This window comes from Cyanistes caeruleus, chromosome 5 (genome assembly GCF_971803275.1).
Source record: "Cyanistes caeruleus chromosome 5, bCyaCae1.hap1.1, whole genome shotgun sequence".
Lineage (NCBI taxonomy): Eukaryota > Metazoa > Chordata > Aves > Passeriformes > Paridae > Cyanistes > Cyanistes caeruleus.
In genome coordinates, this window is record NC_141705.1 from 80,155,195 (window position 1) to 80,180,467 (window position 25,273).

Here is a 25,273-nt window from a genome sequence, read left to right on the forward strand (position 1 = left end):
CCTCCATTGGCTTCTTTCAGGTCAATCAAATTTCAGTAGGCTTCTGTTACCACAGTTGAACTCAGTTTCAATTTGTTAGCAACAATTTCTTGCACAGTATGAGAGATTTCTGAAAGAAGATATTTATTTGCAAATGGCATCCAAGCCACAGTTCTCCCCCTAGCCATGACACAAGTATATAGATACATACATATATTTGCATATCACATATGCACAAATGCATGCACATATTTGCATATATGCATAAAATATTTTTAATCTATTATTACACATGCACACATGCATCTCTATCATGAAGTTCTAAGCAGAATGATTTCACTGGAACAAATAGCAAAAAAGAAATATCAAAAGGGTTGAGAAGAGAGAGTGGGACATGAGAAAACAGCATTAGCAGCCGCTTCCTGAATCATTCCCACAATTCAAGGGACATTCTTGGAAAGCAAATTCTGAGTGCCCTGCACCAAATTCATCTGAAAGGAGCACAAACCAGTTCAGACCATCCCAAGGAAGAGTCTAAGGACAGAGGTCACATCTGATCAGGAACCCACCCCCAGGCTCTGCTGCTATTGCTTAAATGCCACTCTGTGAATGAGCTGAGACTCACCAACAAGCCTGTTTTCCACCCCTATGAAACAATTAAATATGATACTATTAGCAGCATCAATTAAGGCAGATAAAGTAATAGCCTAATTGAATGCTCGAGGAGGCTAATGGCTTTGCTTTCACTGGATAATGGATTGCGCTCCCTACTCGTGTGCTATAAAGCCAGACATGGGATCAATACTTCCTTCTGCTCAGAAAGCCTGCTTGCCTGGAGCGTAATAGATATCTAATTTAAGATTCTTTGCTCAGGCTTTCTTCTCTTAATCAAGGAATAATATATCATTTCTTAAAAAGTACTTTTTTTAGAGGTGTAATTTCCCCATCATTGCATTTTAAGAAAGTTTTAAGTAACTTCCTCAGCTTTAATTCCATGAAAGCAAAAGGTCCATTTATCTTAGGACACATTCCAATGCTCCTTTGGTAAAGGAGAACTCTCCTGACCAGCTCAGCTGCAGGAATGTGTCTGTATCTGGAGCCTCATTCTCCCAGAAGAGCTCTTGAGGGACTGCAGAACGCAGAGTTTGCGTGTTTACAATTAAATAAATTGTGGGGAAAAATCAATTTGGATCATTTCATTGTTTTTCTTGTTCAAGGAAGCATATGGGTTTTTTCTTCCTCAAGGAAGGCTAAAGTGAACAAATTTTGTAGCATTCCAACCCTGAATCAATGCAAAGGATCTCAGCCCCAAAATGCATCAGGAGATTGAATGCAACCCAGAAAAACGCAGCTACTCCAATATAATTTAGAGCTCACATTTTCAAGGACAATAAATACATATTTGCTACTGATTGGTGGAGAAGTTCATCATGAGCAACACCGAAAAACCTCTCAGGTTATTGTAGGAGCGGGATTTCTAAAAGAAATGAGTCGTGAAGGAAGAAATAGTGACCTCTGCTACATTTAACTGAAATGATGCTTATGTTAACAGAGAGTAACCAAACAGACTAAATGGTTGGAAATGAGGTTTCAAAATACTAAACAAATAATGGCATAATAAGATTTGCATTTAGCACCAAAATCAGTGAATAGCTGTAGCAAAGAACAGCTTTTTTAAGCTGCTGATTCTGCATTTACCAGAAAACTCAGAGCAGTCATGCTCAAAGGAACCAAGGTATGAAATTTGTTAAGGATAAGACAAATCCAGGGTGTTTCAGGACACTGTCCATTCCTCAGAGTGATGATATCGTGTGTCTCCAGTGCTAGTGGTGCCCAGCAGGGGATGGACCACACTCTGTGAGCTGGAAGCAGAAGGAGGAGCAGCAAAGGGCTGCTGCTGTTGCCAGGTGGAAGGCTTCAAGATAAGGAGGGCTCTAAGAGAGCACTGGATAAAAGAGGAATCCCAGAGCACAGGCCTTTGAGCAGAGAGACAAACAATAGCTCCAAGGAACCACTGCCAAGGAGAGGGAGGCTGAGCTGGTTTGGGGACTGAAAGCAAGGGTTATAAATATTCTAAATAGGGTTACATAACAACATTTAGCCGCTGCCATCGTGGCAAAGTGGGACTGGAAATCTGTGCATTTGAGACTAGCATTACATGATCCAGAGACAGCTGGAACAAACACTGAATGAAGCAGATCAAGTACCTGGTCCCAGAGTGATTCCTAAATACTCTTCAACCATCAGCCTTTTACAGGTATGCAATGCAATATACATCTCAAATATACATGATTTAAAGCAGCCCCTTCAAATGACTCCCTTTGCTACTCTGACTTGATGAGTCTGCATTATCAGCCATTCTCCTGAGGAATTCACAAGCCCCTTCCACCACTGACTTGGGTCTGAACAAGCTCCACCTTGCCATCTGTATTAAATCAAGAGATTTAGCTCACAACTTCAATTATAAGGAATGAATGTAAATAACTTCTAACACACTAAGAAGCAAATTAATCCAGAAACTTCACTGTGAAGACTTTCCCATATATAAAAATTCTGCTCTTATTGCATTACCTAGACAAATATATGAAGTAAAGAATGGTTAAGAAAAAGGTTTTAAGTGTCAATACAGAGCAGGTTGGCAACATGTTCTCAAATATAAATGAGTATTTATATATCTTTCTAACACAAACATAGTAATCCCAGGAAATGCACACTGCTTGTACTATTGCTTTATACTTATGGACAAGCCAAGAACTCCTTTAAAAGTCCTCTTAAACTGGAGAACAAAGTGCCTGTTATTGGAATGAAAACAAGCCAGATATAAAACCTGGCCTCATGAGCTCAGACATCGCATTTCTGGTCTGCACATCCTGAGAATGGAGACTTGCAACACTGTATTCCATTTCTAGCAGTACAAAGGCTCTCGTGTCGGTTCAGAGAACTCACCAAAGTTAGAATGAGAGAAAAGAGGTAAAAGCAGAACTATTTTATTGCCATTTAGCTCTTCCCAAAGGTGCCCGAGTTCAAAAATTAGACCTTCAAAGCTTGTCTTTCCCCAGCCAGTTTCTTGAAGTTCTTCAGCACATAAGGGTTTTTCAGTAAGCTCCCAAGGTTTACTGAGACCTCTCTGATTTCTGCAGTCATGCTCTAAATCCAGGATTATTTTGCTTTCATAGTCCCTTCTCTGCCTGTCCATGGCCTCCAGACACGTTGTGTTAAGCCATTATAAATCAGAAGTGGAGGAGGTTTTGTTTTTCCTCTGCCATCATCCCCCATTCCTCTCTGCACCCTGTCCAACGGTGCACACGGGCAAAACCATCCATCATATCCAAGTGTACATTTGTATTGTTCCTCCTTGAGGGAATTTCAGTTCCCTGCTCACTCTCTGCACACACAGCATGAAAGGAGGTTGGGCTTGCCTTTGCACTCGGGCTACCCTTTTAAACTGGACAGTTCAATATGGACTGTCAGACAACACAGTAAAGCACTCAAGACTGCTCAGGTAAGAAGGCAGGAGGCTCAGCTGGAAGGAGGTACAGACAAATTCCTGATGTGCCTGAGTGAGGTGTCTAAGTGACAAATTGAGGTAAAATGAGAATCAACACCACTATCAGAGCTCACTCCATGAATATTTCTTCATAAAGACATATTGCAGAAAGCCTGGCTAAATGCATCCTTTGCTTACTTTGAACTTGGCATTCTCAAGACAGCAGCTGCATGTCATCTATGAAGCATCTTGTAATTCTAAAATTTAATTTGATAATCATTTCTGTCTCCTCTATTAACTCTAATGAAGCAGGCTCATTAATTTTCCAACAGGTACCGCTTATTTCATCAAGCTGATATGTCAAAGCACAGCAGTGTGAGGAGGGTATTCCCTCCTTCTCCAGCTCTGAAGAAATCAGCTCTGAAAGGCAAAGAGCGCACACAGCATCCAGTCCATGGTGAGATTTGCAAAGTCCTGCAGAGTTATTACTGCTGGAACTGGAGACAACAACACTTCCTCTGGCACAGGCAAGGACAGGAAGGCTGTGCTGTTATTCCTCTTACCCCTGACAGATGTTTGAGTACTCAACAGAAGAAACTAAGTCGCTTCTGATGTCTTACCACAAGATATATTTAAATGCTTAGGAGAAGACACCAGCTAGCTCTTTATCTCTTACATGTCTGAACTGTCTCCTGGTAGTCAAAAACACATAGGTAAATTCTGTCATTTCATCTCAGGTAATAAAACCGCCTGGTCACCCAAATCACAGGAATGGTGAACAATGGCAAAAAGCTCAAGTGCACCAAAATCTCAGCTACTGGCAACACCACTGACAGGACAGGCTGAATTTCCAGGAAAGAGCAAACAGTGGCTGCATGCTGAAACAACAGAAACGTGTAAACCCCTGTAAATCAGATGCTGCCAACAGCTTCAGAGGTTTTTATAGGGGAAAAAAGCATGCTAACTGGAGTTTTAAGCATATAAAACGGAGACAGAGAGCAGCATTCTGGAATTGGAAAGGCAAAAAAATCATCATGCTTCCTATAACTAGTTATGATTTCTCATTATACAAATGTGCCTTGAAGAGTCACATTACCGCAAGGTTATTGCACCCAGTAACTACTGACCTCTGGGTCACAAATTAAAATCAACCAGATCTACAACTCTATTTAAATTATAATACACCTCTCATTTCATAGAGGAATCTCATCATGAAGATCATAATTGCAAATTGCCCACCAGACACATTAGGCAGAAGTTGGATTTATTTTAAATTAAAAAGTAGCATTTCTTATACCCCACCAGCATACTATAAGGGTCATTAAAACATTTTGGAAAGCTCTAGTTTTAGCTTGCCTTCAACTTTCCTGCGGTAGAAAAATAAGTTACTCATTTGAATTAACATTCTTTATATATTATGTTAACTCTTTTCTGGCTTGTCTTTTCTCTGGTTATCAGAATCAGTTAAAATTTATCCTTCTACCATAGAATATCAGAAGAAATTTAAGACTCTAGTGTTAAACATGGATTTAAAAAAAAAATATTTTTTGACCAGGTTAGGCTTCATTAAAGGTTCTGCTGCAAGGAAAGGAACATATGCATCCAAACAGGTCATAAAAAAGATATTAATGGCACTGACCAAATGTAAGCTGCTTGATAATCTGAAGCATGTCAAGACAGACAGAATTTTTCCACAAGGCTTGGCAATAATACAAAATATTTCAGAGAAGAAAATATTTCAGTTGGAAGGGACCCACAACAATCATCTAGTCCAACTGCAAATCACCTGCAATTTTTATCCCAAAAGAGCTTAAAACATTTGTCTGACTTCATGCATAAGAATCACTTAATCCACTGAAATACAGCAGGTAAATTAATTAGGGCTTGAATTGAAGAATACGGATAAAAATTTGAGAGAACGCTGTCATTGTTTAGAGTCTGTAACATTTGTTATAGGACACAAAAACTATGGAAGAGCACTTAAAAAAACAAATAGGAAAATAAGCACAAAAAATTAGATATGAAACTGAAGCAATATGCTCTGGAATTCAGTTTCAAAGCATTGGAAGTGAATCAGTGCCTAACATCTTCTGTGGATTATATGTTTAATTTTTAGCAATCTAGTGAGACATTTTTCTAACAATACACATAAAAAGAGCAAAAACTTACTTTTTTCACATATAAATTTCCAGGATTTTTTTTTTCCATCTCTGCTTGGCCAAAACTGGGAAACATCTATGTGACACAAGAGTTTGACCCCTCAGAGTGTGCAGCGTGTGATCAATTTGTCTAATGCCATGTTAACATTTTTTTCTCTTACATTAGTGGTAGAAGTGTCAAGGAAACATCATACCCTTGTCTAAGTTGCCCTGGTGTAAAATCAGATGAGGTACAAAAAAAATCTACATAAATCATAAATGCTCAAACATCAGCCAAGCTCCACTATACGGGTGAAACTCTGTTCTCAAAGTACCAAATAATTCAGAACAAATGCTGATGGAAAATGAACCACCACGAACTGTTAGCTCAATCCCTTTCTGGACAGGGATTTTTTTTTTGTTGTGAGTTGCCCCTGTGCTGCCTTGGACAAAGGTAGAGAGTAGATTTCTCACTTTGAGCAGTCAGCCTTGAAGGTGAAGGGCTACCAACAGGAAGAGAAACAAAACCCCTTTGCACACAGCCAACAGCATTGTCCAGATTTTCACTGCAGCAGCCCTTTGCCAGCAAAGCACAGGTTACAGACTCACTGCACAACAGCCATTAGGGAAAAGCAGAACCAGGCAGAGCTGATTAACAGGGACAAACTGGAGTGGCACTAGAAAATAAAGAGGGACACGGATCATCATGATGGACAGCTGACATGTACGCAGGACAGTGCCTGTCAGGATTAGCACAGATTAAAAAAAGGTGTTGGAGAGGATGAAGCACAGATGTTTCTAGAAACTTTGTCACATATAAGGTGGGGTCAAGATGCTGAGAAAGAAAAAAAAAGCACACAGAAGTGCATTTGAGGAAAAGGGACCTTGGCAGAATCCAACCTATGGGAAAAGGATGGTGCCAAAAGTGGAAAGGGAAGCAAGGTTCTCTGAAGGTCGAGTTAAAATGTTCGATGTGAAAGAATATTGGGAGTCTGCAGAGAAATAAAAAGCAAAGTTAAAAATGATCAGAACCATCAGCAGTACACAAGCTTTGGCAGTATTCTCAAATCATACACGATTTTGTTACAAAAATTGGGACATTAAGCTTTGAAAATCTGTTCAGGGAGCAATAGAGCAAAGCAGCATCTTAAAGATGCATCAGAGAAAGAATCTGTAATGGTTAGAGGCTCCTGAAAAAACTAAGTTAGAGCAACCCAAGAAAACCTCATAATGGAATCAGAGAGCATGAGAGAAGGAAACCAGTGCCAGTGTCCTTCAGAGAAAAGGGCAGAGACAAAGACCTCATCCTGAGCTGGATCTAATGGCAAAGGGATGGGCTGTGGGGGTAGACAGATTGAGATGTTAGCTCAGAGGGAAAACAATTCTGAAAGAGAGCTGTATCTAAGAGGTGTTCACATGAAGGAAATTATGTTCACAGCAAGGTTTTCCCAGAGCTATGATTCCAACTCCACTCATAGGCAGTAACAGCTGCCTGCAGTCTTATTTTGAGACATTTTGAGTTCTGCATTACCTTTTCAGATGGCTCGTACACCTCATCTACCTCTCTGCCTACAACAGCACCAAGGAAGGAAGGACATGTAATTTCTAGGCCCTCTGCATAAAATACACCAGAGCTACAGCCCACAATGGCACCAGGTGTTTTTTCTTGTTCAAATTTGTTAGTACCAACCACTCTGCAGACTGCAGTAGTTTCACCTGAAAGATGAAATTTTGCCCAAGTTTTGACAGGTTTCTATTGACCTCAGAAGCTGTGTTTTCACGTGGATGTCAAACCAGCACAAATAACCTTCACTCAGCAAGTTCAGGATTGTCAAGGATGTATTTTCAAGAGCTCAAACCATCCTGATAACCACAGGGTTGATTATGGTGATCTGTTTTCTTGTTTAATTTCCTGTACTCTGAAACCATTGCACAAACCTTGTCTGTAAATCTGAACTTCCTTGGATTTTAACCTTGAAGATCTGTAATGATTTTAGGCAAAGTTTGAAGCCAAGAGAATGCTCTGCTCAAGCCTATTTCCAAATAGGAAAATATATATTAACATATTAAATATATAAAAATATGTATTGTATAATATATAAACATATAACCATATATAAATATATTAAATAATATATATAAAAGTCACTTATATCACTGGTTTCCAGAAGCACCAGGAAATCACACACCCTCCTTCTACCAAGGCACAATGCCACACATGCACAAACTACCACAAATCACAGTAATAACATTCCCTTCAAGCACTTCCCGGTGTCAAAGTTTAAAAAAAGCACAAAGCAAACCACAATATCTATCCTGTTTTGTTCCTAAGACCATCCATAAATTCTTTCTCACCAGATTTTGTTCCCATCTCTGCTGGAAACATCCTTTTCCCTTTTCATTTTCCTTCAATTTTAACACTGGATGACAGCAGGATTACAGAAGGCTCTAATCTCTGCTAAAGTACCAGGAAGACAAGCACTCCAAGTCTACAGGTGAAACATAATTCTTAAAGTGCTTGGGGCTGGGTTGATAAATGGTTTTTTCACTTTGGGAGGTGCTGGGTTTTGACATGTTTTTTTTTTTTAATTTTTTCTTTGCTGCTTTTTTATTAAATCCGGTTCTTCACATTCACATGTTTGAGGTAGTGATTTTTAGGAAATTTCAGTGAGTTGTATGAATTTCTCCAAAGGTATTTAGAGTAAGCACTGAAATGCAGGTTTCAGCAAGGCAAATGCTTTAGCTGCACACACTGACAAAACTTCCTAAGCGTGTTTCCTGTGCAAATATTCAGCACAAGGATGCCCACACAGACCAAGTTGGTTTCTCTGCGAGGCTTTATCCACACTGAGTCACCGAACTGTGGGTGACTGAGGTAGACCTTCAAGACTACAAGATAATACCCAGAATTATTCTGTTTTGATGCATATTTGCTTTTTCTAATTTCAATTATTGAACCAGCTAGACTGCTAACCTAGAGGTGTACCTTGTTTGGCTGGAGATGGCCAAATATTTGGGTTTCTGTTTTTATGCAGCAATGTTTTCCAGTTTACAACCAACATGGCAGGCAGCTGACTGGAGAGGCTCAATTAGTACAAGTGTTATAGCCAAAGATTATCAATAGAGCAAATGCTTCAGAGTTCTGCAGATCTCTGTTGTTTGTATCAATATTCACTGTGCAACACAAAGTTCACTCTAAGAATAACTAAGAAAACTCAGACATTAGATATTTTGCTGTTTATAACCTAGTCTAATGATTTGAATGGAACTTTAACTGTATTCATGATGAAATGTCTTGTCAGTAACAACCAGGGCATCAAATTCAGCTTTATTTTCTCTAGAGGAGTGGCAGTGAGCTGTTTCAATTATAGTGAAATTGTTTTGTCAGCACACTGTTGAAAAGAGCAATAGGGCTGTGCTGTACAAAAATACAGATGCTGCTTACTGTGACTTACTAAAAAAGAGAAATTGCATAACCTACTAATCTCTTCAGAGTGCTCACTACTATAAAGATGTCAAAACTCCTGAAATCTCCATATTAAAGTATTTGAGAAGGTAGAATGTGAGTAGAAGACGTTCACCCGGATCAAATTACCTTGAAGAGCCTTTGGAGCTACTTTTTACAATGTCATTCAATGAAAAGCTAATAGAGATTTTTATCTTTCCATGATTACTAGATCATTACACTTAATAAATATAATGCTGTTTAACCCTATTGTAAATGAAATGTACTCTTCCAATGGCCTGAGTCATCTTTTGCCTTCAGCCTCCTCTCCAAAACACCACTTGCTTTGGACTGACCATTAAGTTGTGATTTCATCTATAAATAATTAAGAGGAAAAAAAAAGCTCTGTTTCCAGTCAGAAAAATAAGCAAGTTTTTACACTGAAAAAAATGCAAACCTATCCGCTAATGCTCCCTAATCTATAAATAATTAGATCTCAAGTGCTTTCTAAAGGTCAGTGATATTATCTTTTCCCTCCTGAGAAGCAAACCAAAGATGTAGCAGAGCAATGTGGCTTCTGCAGATCCACCCAGTCAGTGGCAGACAAAAACAAAATCAGGTCTCCTGAGGTCTGATGGACTGCTCCACTTGCAATCTTTCTCAAGCACCAGATGTACCTCAGGTATGTCTGTGGCTTTAGAGATTAAAGGAGTCAGCTCTGACTCATGTAACTTTCGCATTAAATGGAGCGTGTGAATTAAATGGAATACCTAAAACATTCTGAACATGTAACGTGCAGCAGTGATTTTAAACTCTTACAGATGGGAAAATGGCAGGTGAATTTTTGTGCTCACAGTTAGGTATAGACCTAGCTGAAGAAATTAAGTTGGTAATTGAACAAGGCATAATGATTCATACTCTTCAACATCTCTCAAAAACATTCGATTTCATTTAAATCAACACACTTTATTCCTCCTGGCTTTTGCCTGTTTTGATTATTCAGAAGCACACCACCTTTCCAGTTCCCTGCACTTACCTTGACCCTCCCAAACCCGACTGCAAATGTCACTTAAAGCATAAGCAGGCCAGGTCCTCAGAGCATGCAGTTTTCACTGGCTGTCTGGATTTAAGACCAGCCTTCTCATTTGCAAATTTTTAATCACATAAGCATTTTTTTTCCTCTTAGGACCAAGAACTCTTAACAAATTAGTTTGGTTACAGCCTCCTCTATAAATTCAACCATTACACCAGGGTGGTTTGAACTGGATCATCTTGAAGGTTCCAATACTCATCAAGCACATTTCCTGTCACGTTGTACTTTGTCTCCCCCAGTTGCCACAAGTGGCACAAGGGGGTCTGAAACACATTTACCTATGGCTTGGAGATCTTTGAATGCCTGAGACAGTTTAAAAGAAGCAAGCTCCGGAGCAAATATGGATCATCTAAGGAAAACAAGGTCTGAAATCAGCTGATAAACAATATGACAGAATTCCAGCAGAAATTTGTGTATTTCAAGTACTTCATAAAGTAAAAAAAAAAAAAAAATCCAGCAGGTCATCTATAGAAAATGTTGTTATATTATACCAAAATGTGCTGATTGAAATTAATGTCCTGTTTTTAAAATAAAAAGAAAATTCAAAATGCAGAACTCATACTGTTTTTACTACCTTAAAGCTTTCCTTTTTCTCATTTCAAATTCCCTTGTTCCATTTATCTTTAATCTCTTGTATGCATTCATATGAATTATTCAATTGCAGTGAAAAATTATGTTTTCCAAAGTTTATTTGATTGTTTCAGCCTTTCCTTGAAATATTTTGAGACTTTGATTTTCCACGACACTTCAGAGTGGAACCACTAAATTGCTTGAAAATTTCCCTGTTACTTTTCCAGCTTATGAAATAAGAAAATTATCACTGGAGGAAAAGCAGGAATATTCCCTCAACCTGCTAAAAATCAAAGAAACAGTGTAGAAACAAAATTTCAAAATAAAACTTACACAGTCCTCTAGCATGATGAAAACACCAGACTAAGAAGGTACAGCCCTCCTATGAGGTCATGTTACCTGAAGTTAAAATAAAAACCAATAACATTTTGTGTTCATGTGTGATCTTCAATACCTAATGGCCCCTCATGTTGTGTCAGGTTAGGAGGTTCACCCAAAAAGCATTACTTGATAAAATACTGTGAGGAACTCTACTTACAGGTGTTGACCTCACATAGCATGAGGGCAGATGCCAGTGAAGCACTGTCACCACCTCAGGTGAAGATTCACCTCATTTCCTTAACAAACCTGATTTACATCCTTTTTTTTTTCCTGGAGCTGTGTAAGAATGTCAGGACCTGACCTACTCTGAACCTGCTCGCTGTGGGACGGGAGTGCCATTTTTTCTTACTGCAACTTTCATCTCTGAGATGAGGAAACAACCACTAGGGATGTCAGTTTTATGGCATGTCCTAGAATGATTTGAGACAGGAAGCTCCTTTTCTGAGATGAAAAGGCAGTTTTCTACTGAGTGTCCAAGGCAAGCTACAGGAAAAGGGTTATTAGCACAATAAAAATCATGAATGCTTCACAACCATATTCCAAAGCCAGAAACAGCATCCGGATTTATGAGCTATAAATGTTCTCGGAGTCAAAGGAAACCCAGCATCCTTTGACTCTGTCCCTATCAGTCTACCTTCTTCTCCTGGGAAAATATGCAATAGAAATAAAATGCATAAATGGGTATGAGAAGGCTGGAGCTGCCCTTTCTTTTCACGTAGGGTTTGCAGCTGGTTATCATAGACAAGTGTCATCTTTAATTACTGCCATAAGCCAGTACAACTGCCACCATATTCCGGCGATTTCTCACACCCAAAAATTCCATCCCTTCACCCCAAGGAAAGTTCTTGACAGAAACTCACAGCTTATGCTAAGAAAATTGGCATGTGCAGGCTGACTTCTCTGGAAGTTTAGCTCAAGCTGATTTAGGGCCACCTGGATATCCTGTCAGATCCCTGGCTGATGAGAATTGCCAAATTAAGCTCTTCCCTTCAATTGTCACGAGTGCCTTATTTCATCTGCAGCCTTGATTGCCCCCTTAAAGTACACCAGGGAAGTACTTGCTGTGCACATCAAGCAGGAAGATGGAAGAGTGCAAAACACAGATCTAGGGTGATTATCCAAAAATCAGACTGCTGAGAAATGAAGCATAATATCAGTTAAAGTGTCACTAAAACAGAGTTATGAGTATAGTCAGGTAAAACACTTGATAATTGCTTATAATTTTCAGTGTTTGGAAAACAATTTCCTGGCCAGATGTTTTCACATTGTATTAGATGTTTCACTCCCTGTCAAGTGTTGTACATTTTCCCTAGTTTATGATTCAAGGTGTTAATCATATTCAGTCTTTCAAGATGATTACCTGGTAGCATTAACATACAAATGCACAGTGATTATCTCTGCTTTTCAGAATTCCCTGCATTTTGCACAAGGAAAACAAATAATAAAAGAAATAAATCAGTCTCCTTCAACTTGCATGATGCCTATTACAAAATGAAATTACTATGAATTCAGAATCTATGAAAATTAGGTATTAATCAACTTCAAAGTACAGAAAACTTTCACCTAAGCTTGAAAGTAGCAATACAGAGTTAGTCTTTCCTGTCTCATAAAACACATTCCTTACCTCCAGGAATCAGACAGTGCTTTCATACCCTATTGATCAGACTTACCAAGTGCTGACTATCTGCAGCCATTTCTGAGGAATACACACCAATTTATGGTATACAATCATACCAAATTAGGACACTATTTCAGAGTGTAGAGGAAAACACAATCAAATCTCCAGGTTTCCATCGTGAAACAGTAAAAATTACGTAGTTAAATTGGGTCATGTTCAACACCACCTGAATCTAAAAAAACCTAGAGGTTATTTACAAAGGAATTTGATAAAGGCTGTACGATGGGAATACATCTCCAGTTTCCACTGATTTCACATGAAGTATCTAAATTTGCTCCTAGTGGATTAACACAGTCATTTTTCTGTGTCTGAATTCATTTTGCTTAAAGGAAACGGGGACTATCACAGCAACAGCTCCGTGCAGAGTCATTGCTAGACAAGCTTATGCAAGACTTGCATTTTGAACCTTTGTCTTGTCAGATTTCTTAATGAGTTCATAAAATAAACTTTAATGTCCATAGCATATAGTCTTGTAACCATGAGGGATCCAAATGGCTCATGACAGGTATCCAGAGAGAGAGAGCACAGGTTTCCTTCACTCCCAGCAGGAATCACTGGTGAATCCAAGGGACCACAGCCTAAGCAGGAACACCAGATCCAGATTTACACCTCCCCCCCACTAATGTGGCCTGGTGCCTTGGCTAACTCCTGCTGCTGTGCTCTGCCCATAGCTCTTGCTTCTGTTTTTCTGTTGGGCCTTTCATGTTACAGCATCAGGGCTGAGTGATTTAAAATTAAATAAATCCGATTAATCTTTCAATCACCTCGGTTCATTTTTATTTCTTTATCCTTTGCTCTCCTACTTGATACTCCCCCAGTCCTTTTGACCCCTCCATAGTTCACAGTTCTGGTACTGAAAGATATTATTTTCAAAGAATATGGGAGAAAAAGCCAGAGGGAAACATCAATGCATCCACATTTCCCTTTGTTTTTCTTCACTGAACTCAGGCATATTGGTACTGCAGACCAACAAACAGCTTCTCTTATCAGGCAGGAGCCAGGATCACCTATTTCAGAGTTTTTCACTATTATCAAAACACCTGGACTCAAAAACAGAAGCGATAAATCATCAAAAGCAGCAAATGAAGGGAAATGTTTCTCTAGGTTCATAAGAAAAAATATTAACAGGAAAGTTTGTACCAAATGCACTACAAATGGGTTACAGCGTTTTGGCAATAATTTATTAGCTCTGATTTCACTGTGATGACAGTGCATCTGCTCCTGCTCATTTCTAGTGCTATTAGACAGTTTGCTGCTTCACACTGAACCGTCCCTTTCTTTGCAAGCAGCACCAGCTTCACTGCCAAGACAGACTTCAAGCTCCAATGGCACTGATGACTCCAGGGTGTTTGGGGTGAGGGGCCACCAGTGCCATCTACAAGTTCCAGACAACCAAACCTGTGCCTAAATCGCTCTCCTATTCTGGTGTTCCAGGCTGGTTCTCAGAAGTTGAGGTAAATTCCTGGTACTTTTGACCATTTGCTAGTAATTTGCATGAAAACAGGACGCCACTTTAAATTTTGCACCTCATAGCCTCATTAAACATAGAATATGCTACTGAAAGAAATGCCATAAAGACAGGGAGAGCCAAAAGAATGAATCCTACATTTTATTCAAGCCACAGGCAAAAGGATTACAGACTTCATGATGTGAAATGATGTCTGCACAGAGTAGGAATGACAATTGAGAGCTGGGCAAGGGATTTATATCCAACAGACACAGTGATGACTGTCTAATGTCTTCAAGTCTACATTCTTAATACATTCCTGCATTTAATATTAATTTTACTTTGCTCTGTATCGATTCCATAATTTATCTATATACATTTGATTTTTTTTTTTCGTTCAATTTTTTAAAGTCTAGCTAAGAAATAAAACCTATGCAGAAACTGCACCAAGCTTTGCCCCCGGTGGCTCACCAAAATCCCTCAACCATTTAAGAAAACCTGCTCAAAAGCTTATCAGTGCACAGCATGTTCTTTCCTTGACATATGGGTTTTTAAACTTTTTCTGGTGCACACCAGTGTGGTCTACTGAGTTATTACCTTAAAGGCTGCATTTTCAATGAAGGAGACTAACTTTTGCTTGGCTGCAAGGCTTGTTGATTGACAAGGGGGAAAAAAAATCCCACACAGTGCTTTGAGGGCACAGGCCCCCATCACTACCTTTCCTAAACCTTGTTTACTTCTTCCTGTGTGACTTCCCAGAGGTAAATTAGCATCCAAGGAAAAAAATCGAAAGAATTTTTTATAAAGCTACCTCAGAAGAAGAACCACTGGCCCAGCACGTATTCTTCTTTCTCAGCCTCATGCTCTGAATTATACATCTTTTAGTCCATAGGACTTTTCTTTAGTTCTACCAGCAGTATCATGTAATAAAATTGGAGGCAAACAACCTTTAACTAGCTCCATTTTAAAGGAATAATTATTTCAGCTCAGCATTTGACTTAGAATTTCAAGCACATTAATCTATATTTACACATGTTGTTATTCAAGATCTTTTTCTGTTAAAACTTGACTGATTATTCAGAAACAATGAAGCAAAGTGAGTGTTATTTCTGGAAAATTAGCCATCTTTCAACACTAGCTAAGAGAAAGTCCCAACAAATGGAACTGTTTGAGGAGTAATTAATGCACTTGATGTCTATTTTTATTGCAGGACTACATGATTAATGAGCTGTCATATTCTTAAGGCATTCCCTGGCGTGTTTCTGTAAGCTTGTTCAGATAATAAGCCTTAAGAGATGAATGAAGCATGTCCTGCCAGATCTGCTGGGATGATTTCCTTGTATGATAACTGGGGGACATGCAGTATCTCAGCTATTCCTAAAAAAAAATTATCTGTCTGCTCATTAATCAAACCTGTCTCACGCCGTGTGAGTGCCGTGACGAAGAAGAGAAGCACGTGACAATAACGCACACGCAGGATCAAACAGTCTGGACTCCCCAGCGTGTGGGCTTCCCCAGGTGAAGGAAAGGTGTGTACAAGATGTTGTCAGCCCTGGGAGATCTCTTCCACAGGGCAGACTGTGCAGTGATCATCACACCACAGATAATCTCAGAGAAAGCAAACAAAATTTACCTAAACCTGATCAACTGTTTTCCAGGGTCTTTGGGAGCAGGACTTGTGTTGGGGTGCAGCACAGCCCTCCAGTCACTGTCCTTTGCTGTGGGCTTACCTCAGAAAGAGCAGGTGCAGACAGGACACTGTGCCATCACTGCTCAAGGACTTCTTGACTATGAAGTTTTGCTCCATAAAGCAGGATCAGCGTGGTCAGCTGGGTACTCTTGGCAGGTTTTTCTGTAGAGACAAAGTCAAGGGGTCATTAGAAAGGATTGTTAAGAGAGAGGTATTCTAGAGCAAACAAAGCGTACTTTTAATGCCTCTTTGTCTCATTTGTGGGTGGTGGTGTAGAGTTTTGGCTGGTTTTTTAATTTGCCTTTCTTCAAAATGCAATCTGGACTACAACTTCCCTGACTCAGATATTGCACCTAAAGCCACGTGGGCAGAAGGCACTGCCCAACATTCTTTGCCATCTGAAGTTATGTGGCAAACTCCCGAAATGCACCTGCTGATAACTTGGGAAATTATCCCAAGTGTGGAGCTGGACACACTGAGAGCTGAAACTTGTACCCTGATGGTGCCTCTTCATCTACTGACTAAAGGAGAAAGAGTGCAGCAGAGAAGCCATCCCAACATCTATAATAATAGCTCTGGGTTATTCATCACCAACACCAGCAGCAAATGCAAAATCACCAATTAGAAGTGAAGTCCTATCACCTCCTGGGTTTCTTTCTCGTGCTGTCATGAGCAGAGCTTTAGACTGTCTGAACAAAAAGGATAACTTGTGATACAAGCTGTAAAATTTCACATCACTGTCACTTCAAATGAATTTAGAGAGAAGCATCTCTGGACTGCGGTGTATTGCAAGAAAGTTGCCAGGAAACAAAGCATTCCTTCTTTTTTCTCTTATGTTTCTCTAACCTGGTTTTCCTTTCCCAGCTCCCATTCATCAGATGCAATGGCTTGCCCATCTTATTTTGTACTATATATTATATATTATTATATTATATAATATATTATTATATATTATACAATATGTATTTTGATAGACTACAGGTTTTTGATAGTCAGATGGTAACTAGGTTTACTAGTTTTCAATTGCAAAAGAAGATAAATCCCAGAACAGCCAGCATTTTTTTATAACTTGTCTCTTTTTGTTCTATTTCTTTTATTTGCCAAGCATAAAACAAAAACCCAAAGTGGATTAAGATAATTTGCACAGTTTATTCCAGCAGAGCAACAGCAAGTTGTGATGCTTTCTCTCAGCTCCTAAATACCTGCAAGACAGGATTTGGCTTTTATGATTTGTTGTTTAGGGTTTTATTAAAACTGGAATTAAAATCTGAAGGGTTCATTTGAACAAAGATGTTTTCAAAACAGAAAGAGTTATTGTGGGGTTAGTTGCAGAGAACCCTGATAAAGATCAGGAAAAATGGTTGCAACGATTACAGCTCATCTCTCCACTGAAACCTAGGCCAAAACCAGAAAAATTGAGTCTTCTAATTAGACTGCTATTTTTACAACAAAACCATCCTATGTTGGTGCTTATTAAACAGCGAAGCCTGTCCACACCAACTAAATGAAACAAATTTCTAATACCTGAGGAAATAAACAGAGGACAGGGAAAACCTCTTCCTATTCATTTTCCAGCTAATTGCGGGGGATAAGCTTTACTAGAAACATTTTTGCAGAAAAAAAAAAGTGTGGCTTAGTACGTGATTTATTATGATGCAAGGGAATGCACATCTAAGTTTACAACAAGAATTAAGTCCAATATTATCGGATAATTAATGTGACATTGACAGAGCAGCTTGCTGTATGCATACATTACTTAGCAAGTCTGAAATATATTTGTCCTTTCCCAATAACCAGCTGCACAATAAATCACAAAAGCATTTTTTGTATAATTCTGCAAACTACAGCTTCAGGACTGACAGCATTAAATCAGGTAATTTCCAGCTCCCAGGATCCGTGAAGTTTTTCTGAACGTGGAATTTAACCATGGAAGGCACTTAGGCCTAAACAGAGCAAAACATGGCACCACACAAGCTACCACAAAGAAAATTCCCTCTCTCCAGCCCAAACCAGTGCAACCTCACACACACACCTGATGGCAACACATATCAAACAAGGTTGTTTCACTTCTGGAATCTGAATGGCTAAGACCTCCTGGAACAAGAGAGGCTGAAGAAAACTCATCTCTCCTTTACTCATAGGACAGATTTTGGGGGCTTTTCATGTGTGTGTGGGAGAAATAATACTCTGTAGTCTGAAAAAGAAAAGATGAAAACAAATACATGAAAACACAGCTTTCTTTTTGGAATTTACAGGTGACTTTTCACTAGGCTGCCTTTCAGCATCAAATTTTTTGACAGACTGAAAAAGTAGTGAGGTTCTGGAATCTTAGAAAGTTTTCAAAAAATTAAAAACCAACAGAGCAAACAAAAACATTTGCTAGAAAATAAAACAAGCTGCATCAGTACAAGAAGGTAAAATAAGGCAAATCTGTCCGGAGGGGACACTAAGAGAACACTGTTCCTGTCACTCCTTAGAGCAGAGTTAATCAGGACTTGACACCAGAATCACTTCTCAATCAGTACTTAAGTGCCACGCCAACACAGACCATTAGGAGGAGAATAAACAAGTGCTGGAGAATATCAGAGAGCTCCTGTGTCAAGCTGCCTGGAAGGCTCATGTCCCGTTCTGCTCTGGGCAAGACCCTATAAAGCTGCTCTCTCCTAAGAGAGGACACGGCTGCTGGGCTCCGTTCAGGTTCAGCTCTGCCGTACGCAGCCACAGCCCAAGCACAAGCTAAAAGTGCCTTTATCGCTCCTTGGAGCTCCCCTTGGAAAAGCGCTGCCACCACAGGTTTGGTTTCAGGTGCCGTGTGCCCGAGCACAGGAAGGCCAGGGCTGGGGCAGAGCAGGCAGCAGGCTGGGAGCCCCGAGGAGCCCCCGCAGCCAGGGTAATGAAGGAGCCGGCAGAAATTGAAAATAGCCCCGCTTCTCCCGCAGTCAGTACCCGGCATTACCGCCTGATGGATTGTCGCTACTGACAGGTGACAGAATAATTTGTCTTTTATTCAACTCCAGCGCTGAATTATTGCAAGTTGGAGTTGTCTGTGGCCTAGAGGGAGACATTGTGCCGGAGTTTCATTTGCTGTTATTGAAGGCAAGAGGTTTATAAAAGTTAATGAAATACAGCCAGCAAAGAGACTGCAGAGGGTCTCAATCTCAGCAGCAGCAGCAGCACACAGATGCCTCTTGCCATTACACAGGGTGGCCAAAAGGCATCAGTTTTGCAAGCCGTGGTGCCACAGAAAATATTTAACTTTTTCACTGGAACTGCTCTTCTTCTATCGTTTGGCTAGCTGCTAGAGCTGTTCGTTTCCCTGACATTTTTTAATATTTTAAGTCATGCACAGCAAGCTTATAGAGCAGACACTGAAATCAAGACAACAGCCCAATGCTATTAAATATTTCTATGCCTTAAGAGACTGCCTCAAGCAGACCAAGACTACAATTAGCACACTTTAAAATCTGCAATTACAGACATGTCCTGGTGTTAGGGAGATGGTCTTTACCTAATGAACCAGCTGCATATGGACTCTGACTACAAAAACTGTAAATAATTTCTAAAAAACTTTCTGACAGTTAAAAATTTAATCCCATATGAGGCACAGAAAAGCATCTAATCCTAGTGTAAGACGAAAAGCACTTTGACAGAAAAAAAAATTAACATTACTTCAGAGCCATCACCAAAGGACTTAACACCTGTTTACACGGCTTGGTTGTGTAGGTTTAAAATAAATCTCACTAATACTTTGGGAAAAAATCATGATGCTATTTGCTTTCTGGGACATAAAAAGAGATTAAAATGTCAGGAAAAGCATCAAGTTTTCTAAGATGCACTATTTACTGATAATGGCCTAATAACTTTCTCTCATTACAAAGGAAGATGATTCTGTAGCAAAATATCCATGGATATCCAGTCTGATGAACTCCATCTTTAAAGCAGCAATGCTTCTCCACTAGAACAACTTGAGGAAAAGAATTGCTCACACTTTTCTCAGTTAAATGAAACAAAGGCAAAAAGATTGACCTTGAATGTCACTTTTATTACAGCAGCTCCTTCAGCTTTGCCATAAAGCTCCAAGGTTACCAGTGCTCTGGAACCCAATTACACTGTACATCACCAGCAGCGCTGCTCTGGCTGCTGAGCCATTTCCTGAGCTGGAAACATCAAGCAGGCTCCAAAAGAGTTTCTCAGTGCCTTGCCTATAAAAACTCAAAGCCTGTCTCTCTGATATCAGAGCTGCTGCCTGCACAACTGAGCAGCCTCTCAGGGAAGATCCTCCCCCTAAACTGCACAACACTGAGCTACTTGTTCTTCACCTGAACTCTCTCTCCAATAATCTTCACACTTTGCCCCTTCTGCAAGCACCAGAGCAGAGCTCCTGCTGGAACACCACCTAACCCCTTTTCCATCCCCTGCAGCTGATTTTCTAGGGAAGTTAAATGTTGCAGTAATTCTTGTTCTGCTTTTGATCATCTCAGTCAAAGAGACAAAGGAATAAACAGAAAAACATAGTGAAAAAACACAGGGACGGGTGTATAGGAAGCCAAAGGGGACCACAGAAGAATAACTGCTTGAAAGGACTAAGAGAGGTGAGAGGAAGGGAGAGTGTGAGTGTCAGAGGGAGGGGAAGGAAGTGGCTGAGCAGCACCTCAGGTGAAGCTTTCCTGTTGTTTTTGATTTCTGCTATGAGCAAAGCTTCTCTCCAGTTAAGAAATGAGCTTTTTCCAACTACTACAGAATAAACCCCTGCCCACATAACCCCCTGAACTTCTCATTCATCCCTGGGTGAGCTCTTAGTTCTACTGCAGCCAAGTTCTGCTGTGCAGCACCCTCCAGTCAAGGCCCCTTATTCATATACATACATAAAAACATAAAAACAGTACCTTGCTTTCCAATTTATTTCCAGGTCCCTTCAGTTTTCCTTCAGCATTAATAGCAGTGAGATATCAAGCATTATGGGTTTTAACTTGAAGGCTTCTGTGTGTCTGAGCAGGCACACTCTCACCTTTAAAAAATTGGAGGCTGTTCCTCACCTGATAACATTAGGCCCTAAGCCAGGATGAAAATTTCCATTGAAAAGAGGTTCTGGGGCAAACAAGCTTTATATAACTTATAAGACTTGTAGAAAGTTAACAATGTATTCAGAGCAAAAAGAAGAGAAAATTTTCCTACTGAAAACTGATGTAGGAACAAATAGAACTTGAAGAATAACTTTGATGTTCTATGAACTATTTTCTTTCATCGTTATGCTGTGCTGCAGATTCATTTAGTATATCCCAGCTACTCTTGGCTCTGTGGAAATGTAATCCTATTCACTCCAAGTAAAACAGATTTTTTTTTTTCCCCAAGAATAAGCAGGATTGCATCCTTGCAATTACATCCCCAAGAGTTACCCATGTACATTAAGAACTCTTGTTAGGAGTAGTTTTATCAGCATGTCATTTCACAAAAGACTAGATGCTATATAAATCCCTGGAAATGATTGTATTAAACATTTTAATACTCTCTATACTCCATTTTCACTGCAGTGAAGAACGCTGCACGAATATTTGCCCACAGTGTTCTGCCTGAAGATACCCACTAGCTCTGCATTGGTGGAGAAACATGCTCAGGTTTCCAAAAAAGAAAAAATGTTTCTCCTGAAAGTTTAAAGCATTTTCTTCTTCCTTCTTGTTCATTCTTTGATATACCATCTCTGTATACCTGCTTTTATGCTGCTCTCTAATCTTGTTCAAGCACTTGAACAAGTTGTTTTGGGGGGAAGTTTTTCTTGTTTCTTTCTTTGATCAGTTTGTTACACTTTTTAGAAAATCTGCTAATTTGGTTTGGGGTTTTTTTTTGGTGTGTTTTTCTTTGTTTATTTTGTTTTCCTTTTGCTTTCCCAGATTTGGATTATTTATTCCAAATTATCTAGGTTCTCTTTTCTCACATTTTCCCCTTTTTTTTATCCACGAAACCAGGCTGTCTTCACGTTTTCCAAATGCCACAATAGAAGCTCTGAAATCACAGGAGACTCCCCTGGAAGCTTTTGTACAATTGTACAGAATTGTGTTTGCCCTAAAGGATACTTTGTAGAAAATTCTGAAGGTTAGAATGTGCTCAAAGCTGATGTTCATTTTTTTTTTCTGCTAAACCAAGCACAAAAACATTGAAATGCTTTTCAGATTATTGAGAAAATTGATAGTCTTCAACAAGCAAGACTCACCTTTCAGAACCTCACCATGAAAAAAAGCTCTACAGGATTCCTACTCGTTTAACTTTGCCTCCAAAGCAGGAAAAACAAGTTTTTATAGCAGAAACACAGACCACACCTTCTCTGTCCTTCTAAAAATGACATAGAAAAACATAACATGCAGACAAATTTGAATACATGTCATCAACCAGACACTACACACTGAACCAGCCATAGCCATAACCAAGGGATAAGGTTAATCCCATGTTCCTCATTTATTCTAAACCAGAAGAAACCTCCTCACAGGAAAGACTGAAAAATAGGTGATGAACAAAATTCATAATAATAATAAACATAATAATAAACATAATAATAAACATAATTATAACAATAATAACAACAATAATAACAATAATAACAACAATAATAATAACAATAATAAGTATTTAATTAATGACCCCAGCCTTGCCAGGCAGTTTGTCCATTTCCACCTCTACCCTGTGTCTGAAGGAGCTGTTTAAGGGGCACGTTTGGTGTGCCACCACTGCACACCAGGATGGGAGTGCAAGGTTTCAGCTGGAGCACTCAGTGCTCCCTGTGGCTAATACTGACTGACACTTCTCAGTGCTTGCTGTTGATGATAGTTTTGCAAAAGCTAAACTAGTTAGAGTGTAATAGCCCATGCTCGACAAGCGCCTCAGGCCAGTATTTCAGCTGGAAGTTCCTGCTAGAACAGCCTGTCATTTTCAAGAAACATTATATTTTTCTCTTCACCTTCTTTGCCTTTCTCCCCACCCTTGAAGACTTTGTTTCATCCATACTGAATATACAGCTATTTTTATTCAGCTATCATCAGATTTCCATACACATGCTCAAGGCACTGGAGTTTGATGGTGTATGCTAAAGGTCATCCACCTACACATTAAACTAGTTTTATATCTATAAGCATTCACCTATATACAGAAAAGCCAAGTGAATAATTTTTTGTTGTTGTTTAATTAGAAGTTTTAAGTCTACTGACTCTGATTTCCCAAAGCACTAAGCTTTAAAAAAAAAAATTACATGCACTGAACATACAACACCTTGAGGTTAATCAACATTATTTGCATTTGATTCTCCCAGGAAACGAGGGAGGGTCTTAGAGAAAGAACTTCTGCATAATCAACAGAACCAAGCAGAGCTGCATCTTAACTATTTATTTGTTTTATTTTAACTGTTACATTGCTCATACCTCCCATCTAGATATATGCCAGTGATTCAGTTCAACATCTGTGTGACTTGATGAGTCCTGGAAAAACTCAGCTGTGGCTGCAGCCTGTGTAATGCTGCAGAGCAATGGGTGCTCACAGCCCTGTTTCTCTTTTCTCTCATTTTTTCCTTGTCTCTCCCTTTCTCTGCCCTCACACCTCTGCTCATTTCACCCTGCCACACTGTACCCAAGTCCAGGAACAGACACACCTGATAATTCTGCACTACAAACGTGGTGACTCCATTCAGCCTAAGTGTGTCTCTGCCCATTTTTGCAAGATAGAGGAACTTGAGGATCCCTGAAAGTAAAGAAGTTGAGAGCCAAGTCAGAAATCAAACAGCCAGCAACACTTTTCTTGTTGGACTGCTGTTCAGCCCATGTAGAAGTTGGCTCAGTGCACTGGGTTTTTGATTCTTCCACACCTACTGACTGAAGCAGACACTGGCCTTGTGAAAGAAGGCTTTTCTGCAGCCCACACATCCATTAATCACAAGAAAGATTTCAGATTTTTATTACGTTTGCTCAGAGCAACTGAATGAAAAGTACCTGGAGAATTTCATTAAAACATTGCCACAAGGGAAAAAGACAACTGACACTTCACATTCACCACAAAATGTGCTAGGTTTCTGTTTTGTGGCATGCAAAGAGAAAGCACAGAACAGTTTGGGTTGGAAGGGACCTTAAAGCCCATCTAGTCAACTCTCTGCCATGGGCAGGGACACAATCCACTAGACCAGGTTGCCCCAAGCTCCATCCAGCCTGGCCTCAAACACAGCCAGGGATGGGGCAGGCACAGCTTCTCGGAGCAAAAAATGGGGAACACCAATAGAACGGCTAAGTATTCCGCACACATTTGCAAATAAGTCATGAAGAAAACTCCTCCCCCTTTAAACTTTCCATTAAGAGCTACACCTAGTTTAATTGAAAGCGAGTCTTCCACACCACAATGGACATTAAATTTTCAGCTACTGTAGCTCTTAGACTCCTTGTCACAGGAGGGAACCCTCATGACAGTCATTCTGTGTGGCGTTGCGTGCATTTATTTTTTACATTCAGCCATTGACAAACACCAGTGTGTAAGAGTTTCTGAAGTGGATGTCCCTGCAGAATAGAAACCATTGTCGTTTTGGCAATTAAGAAAAGTCCTCAGCTTCAGCCTTGTTTAAGATGGGAAACACTCAAAATTACATGACCTGCCTTTCTCTGTTATGGGTCTTGTTTAGGGAATGTGGTTAAAGAGCTGTCAGTTCCCATCAGAGGGGTATTTCTGCTGCAGGCTGCTTGGACCATCTCCTCTCACCAGGAGAGAGAAAGAAAAGGGTCAGAAGCAGACACAAGTTTCTTCTAGCAGCTTTCCCAGGCAGGAATTTGGAGCATTTCATCACCACCCATGACTGGCTGGGTCCAGTCAATACTTTGTACTCTGGCTCTCAAAACTGCATCCAAAAGAGAGAAATGTGCTTTCTTTAGATAAAGATTCATTTTGCTGTGTCAAACCCGAGGCCTTCTCCCCGCTGTGCACCGATCTGAGACTCAGCACAAAGCGGGGTTTGTAACACGATCTGACCACGGGGAAGCCAAGCTGCTTTCAGAGAGACCCGCAGATTTGGGAGGCTGTGAGCCCGAGCAGCCAAAATCTTTAAGGGTCCTCCCCAACATCTTCTGAACTGATTTGTAAGTCTGACTTGCAAAGTCATTGTTGAAAAGTCCCCAACGTGCATTTACAAAGCCAGCAATAATAAGCCCTAATGGGATGTGAAATGGTGTCACAAAACCCAGGGCCCAAACATTTCAAGGCCCCAGGACAGAGGCCGGCTGGCATAAAAGAAAATTTCTTGTACACAAAGCTTTAAAAGCTTTCAAGGCTTGCGGTAAGTTTTTGCATTCATTCATTTCCCCCTCCTTACACACTCCAGTGGCTCAGCCCTCTGCAGTTACCTT

At 39.9% G+C, this 25,273-nt stretch overlaps 1 long non-coding RNA gene across 2 annotated transcripts in view; it reads right to left on the bottom strand.

The window, feature by feature from the left end:
• The window catches only part of LOC111929001 (uncharacterized), a 58,676-nt gene that overhangs the window by 31,864 nt on the left and 1,539 nt on the right, over positions 1-25,273 (bottom strand). Inside the window, exons 1-3 of one of the 2 annotated variants that reach the window (XR_015286606.1) lie at positions 22,117-23,630; positions 17,941-18,102; positions 15,949-16,070 (exon numbers count right to left, since the gene is read on the bottom strand). This is a non-coding gene — a long non-coding RNA (uncharacterized LOC111929001). Of the gene's footprint in view, positions 1-15,948; positions 16,071-17,940; positions 18,103-22,116; positions 23,631-25,273 lie in introns of those variants that run through there. The other variant, XR_015286607.1, reaches the window with a different exon arrangement.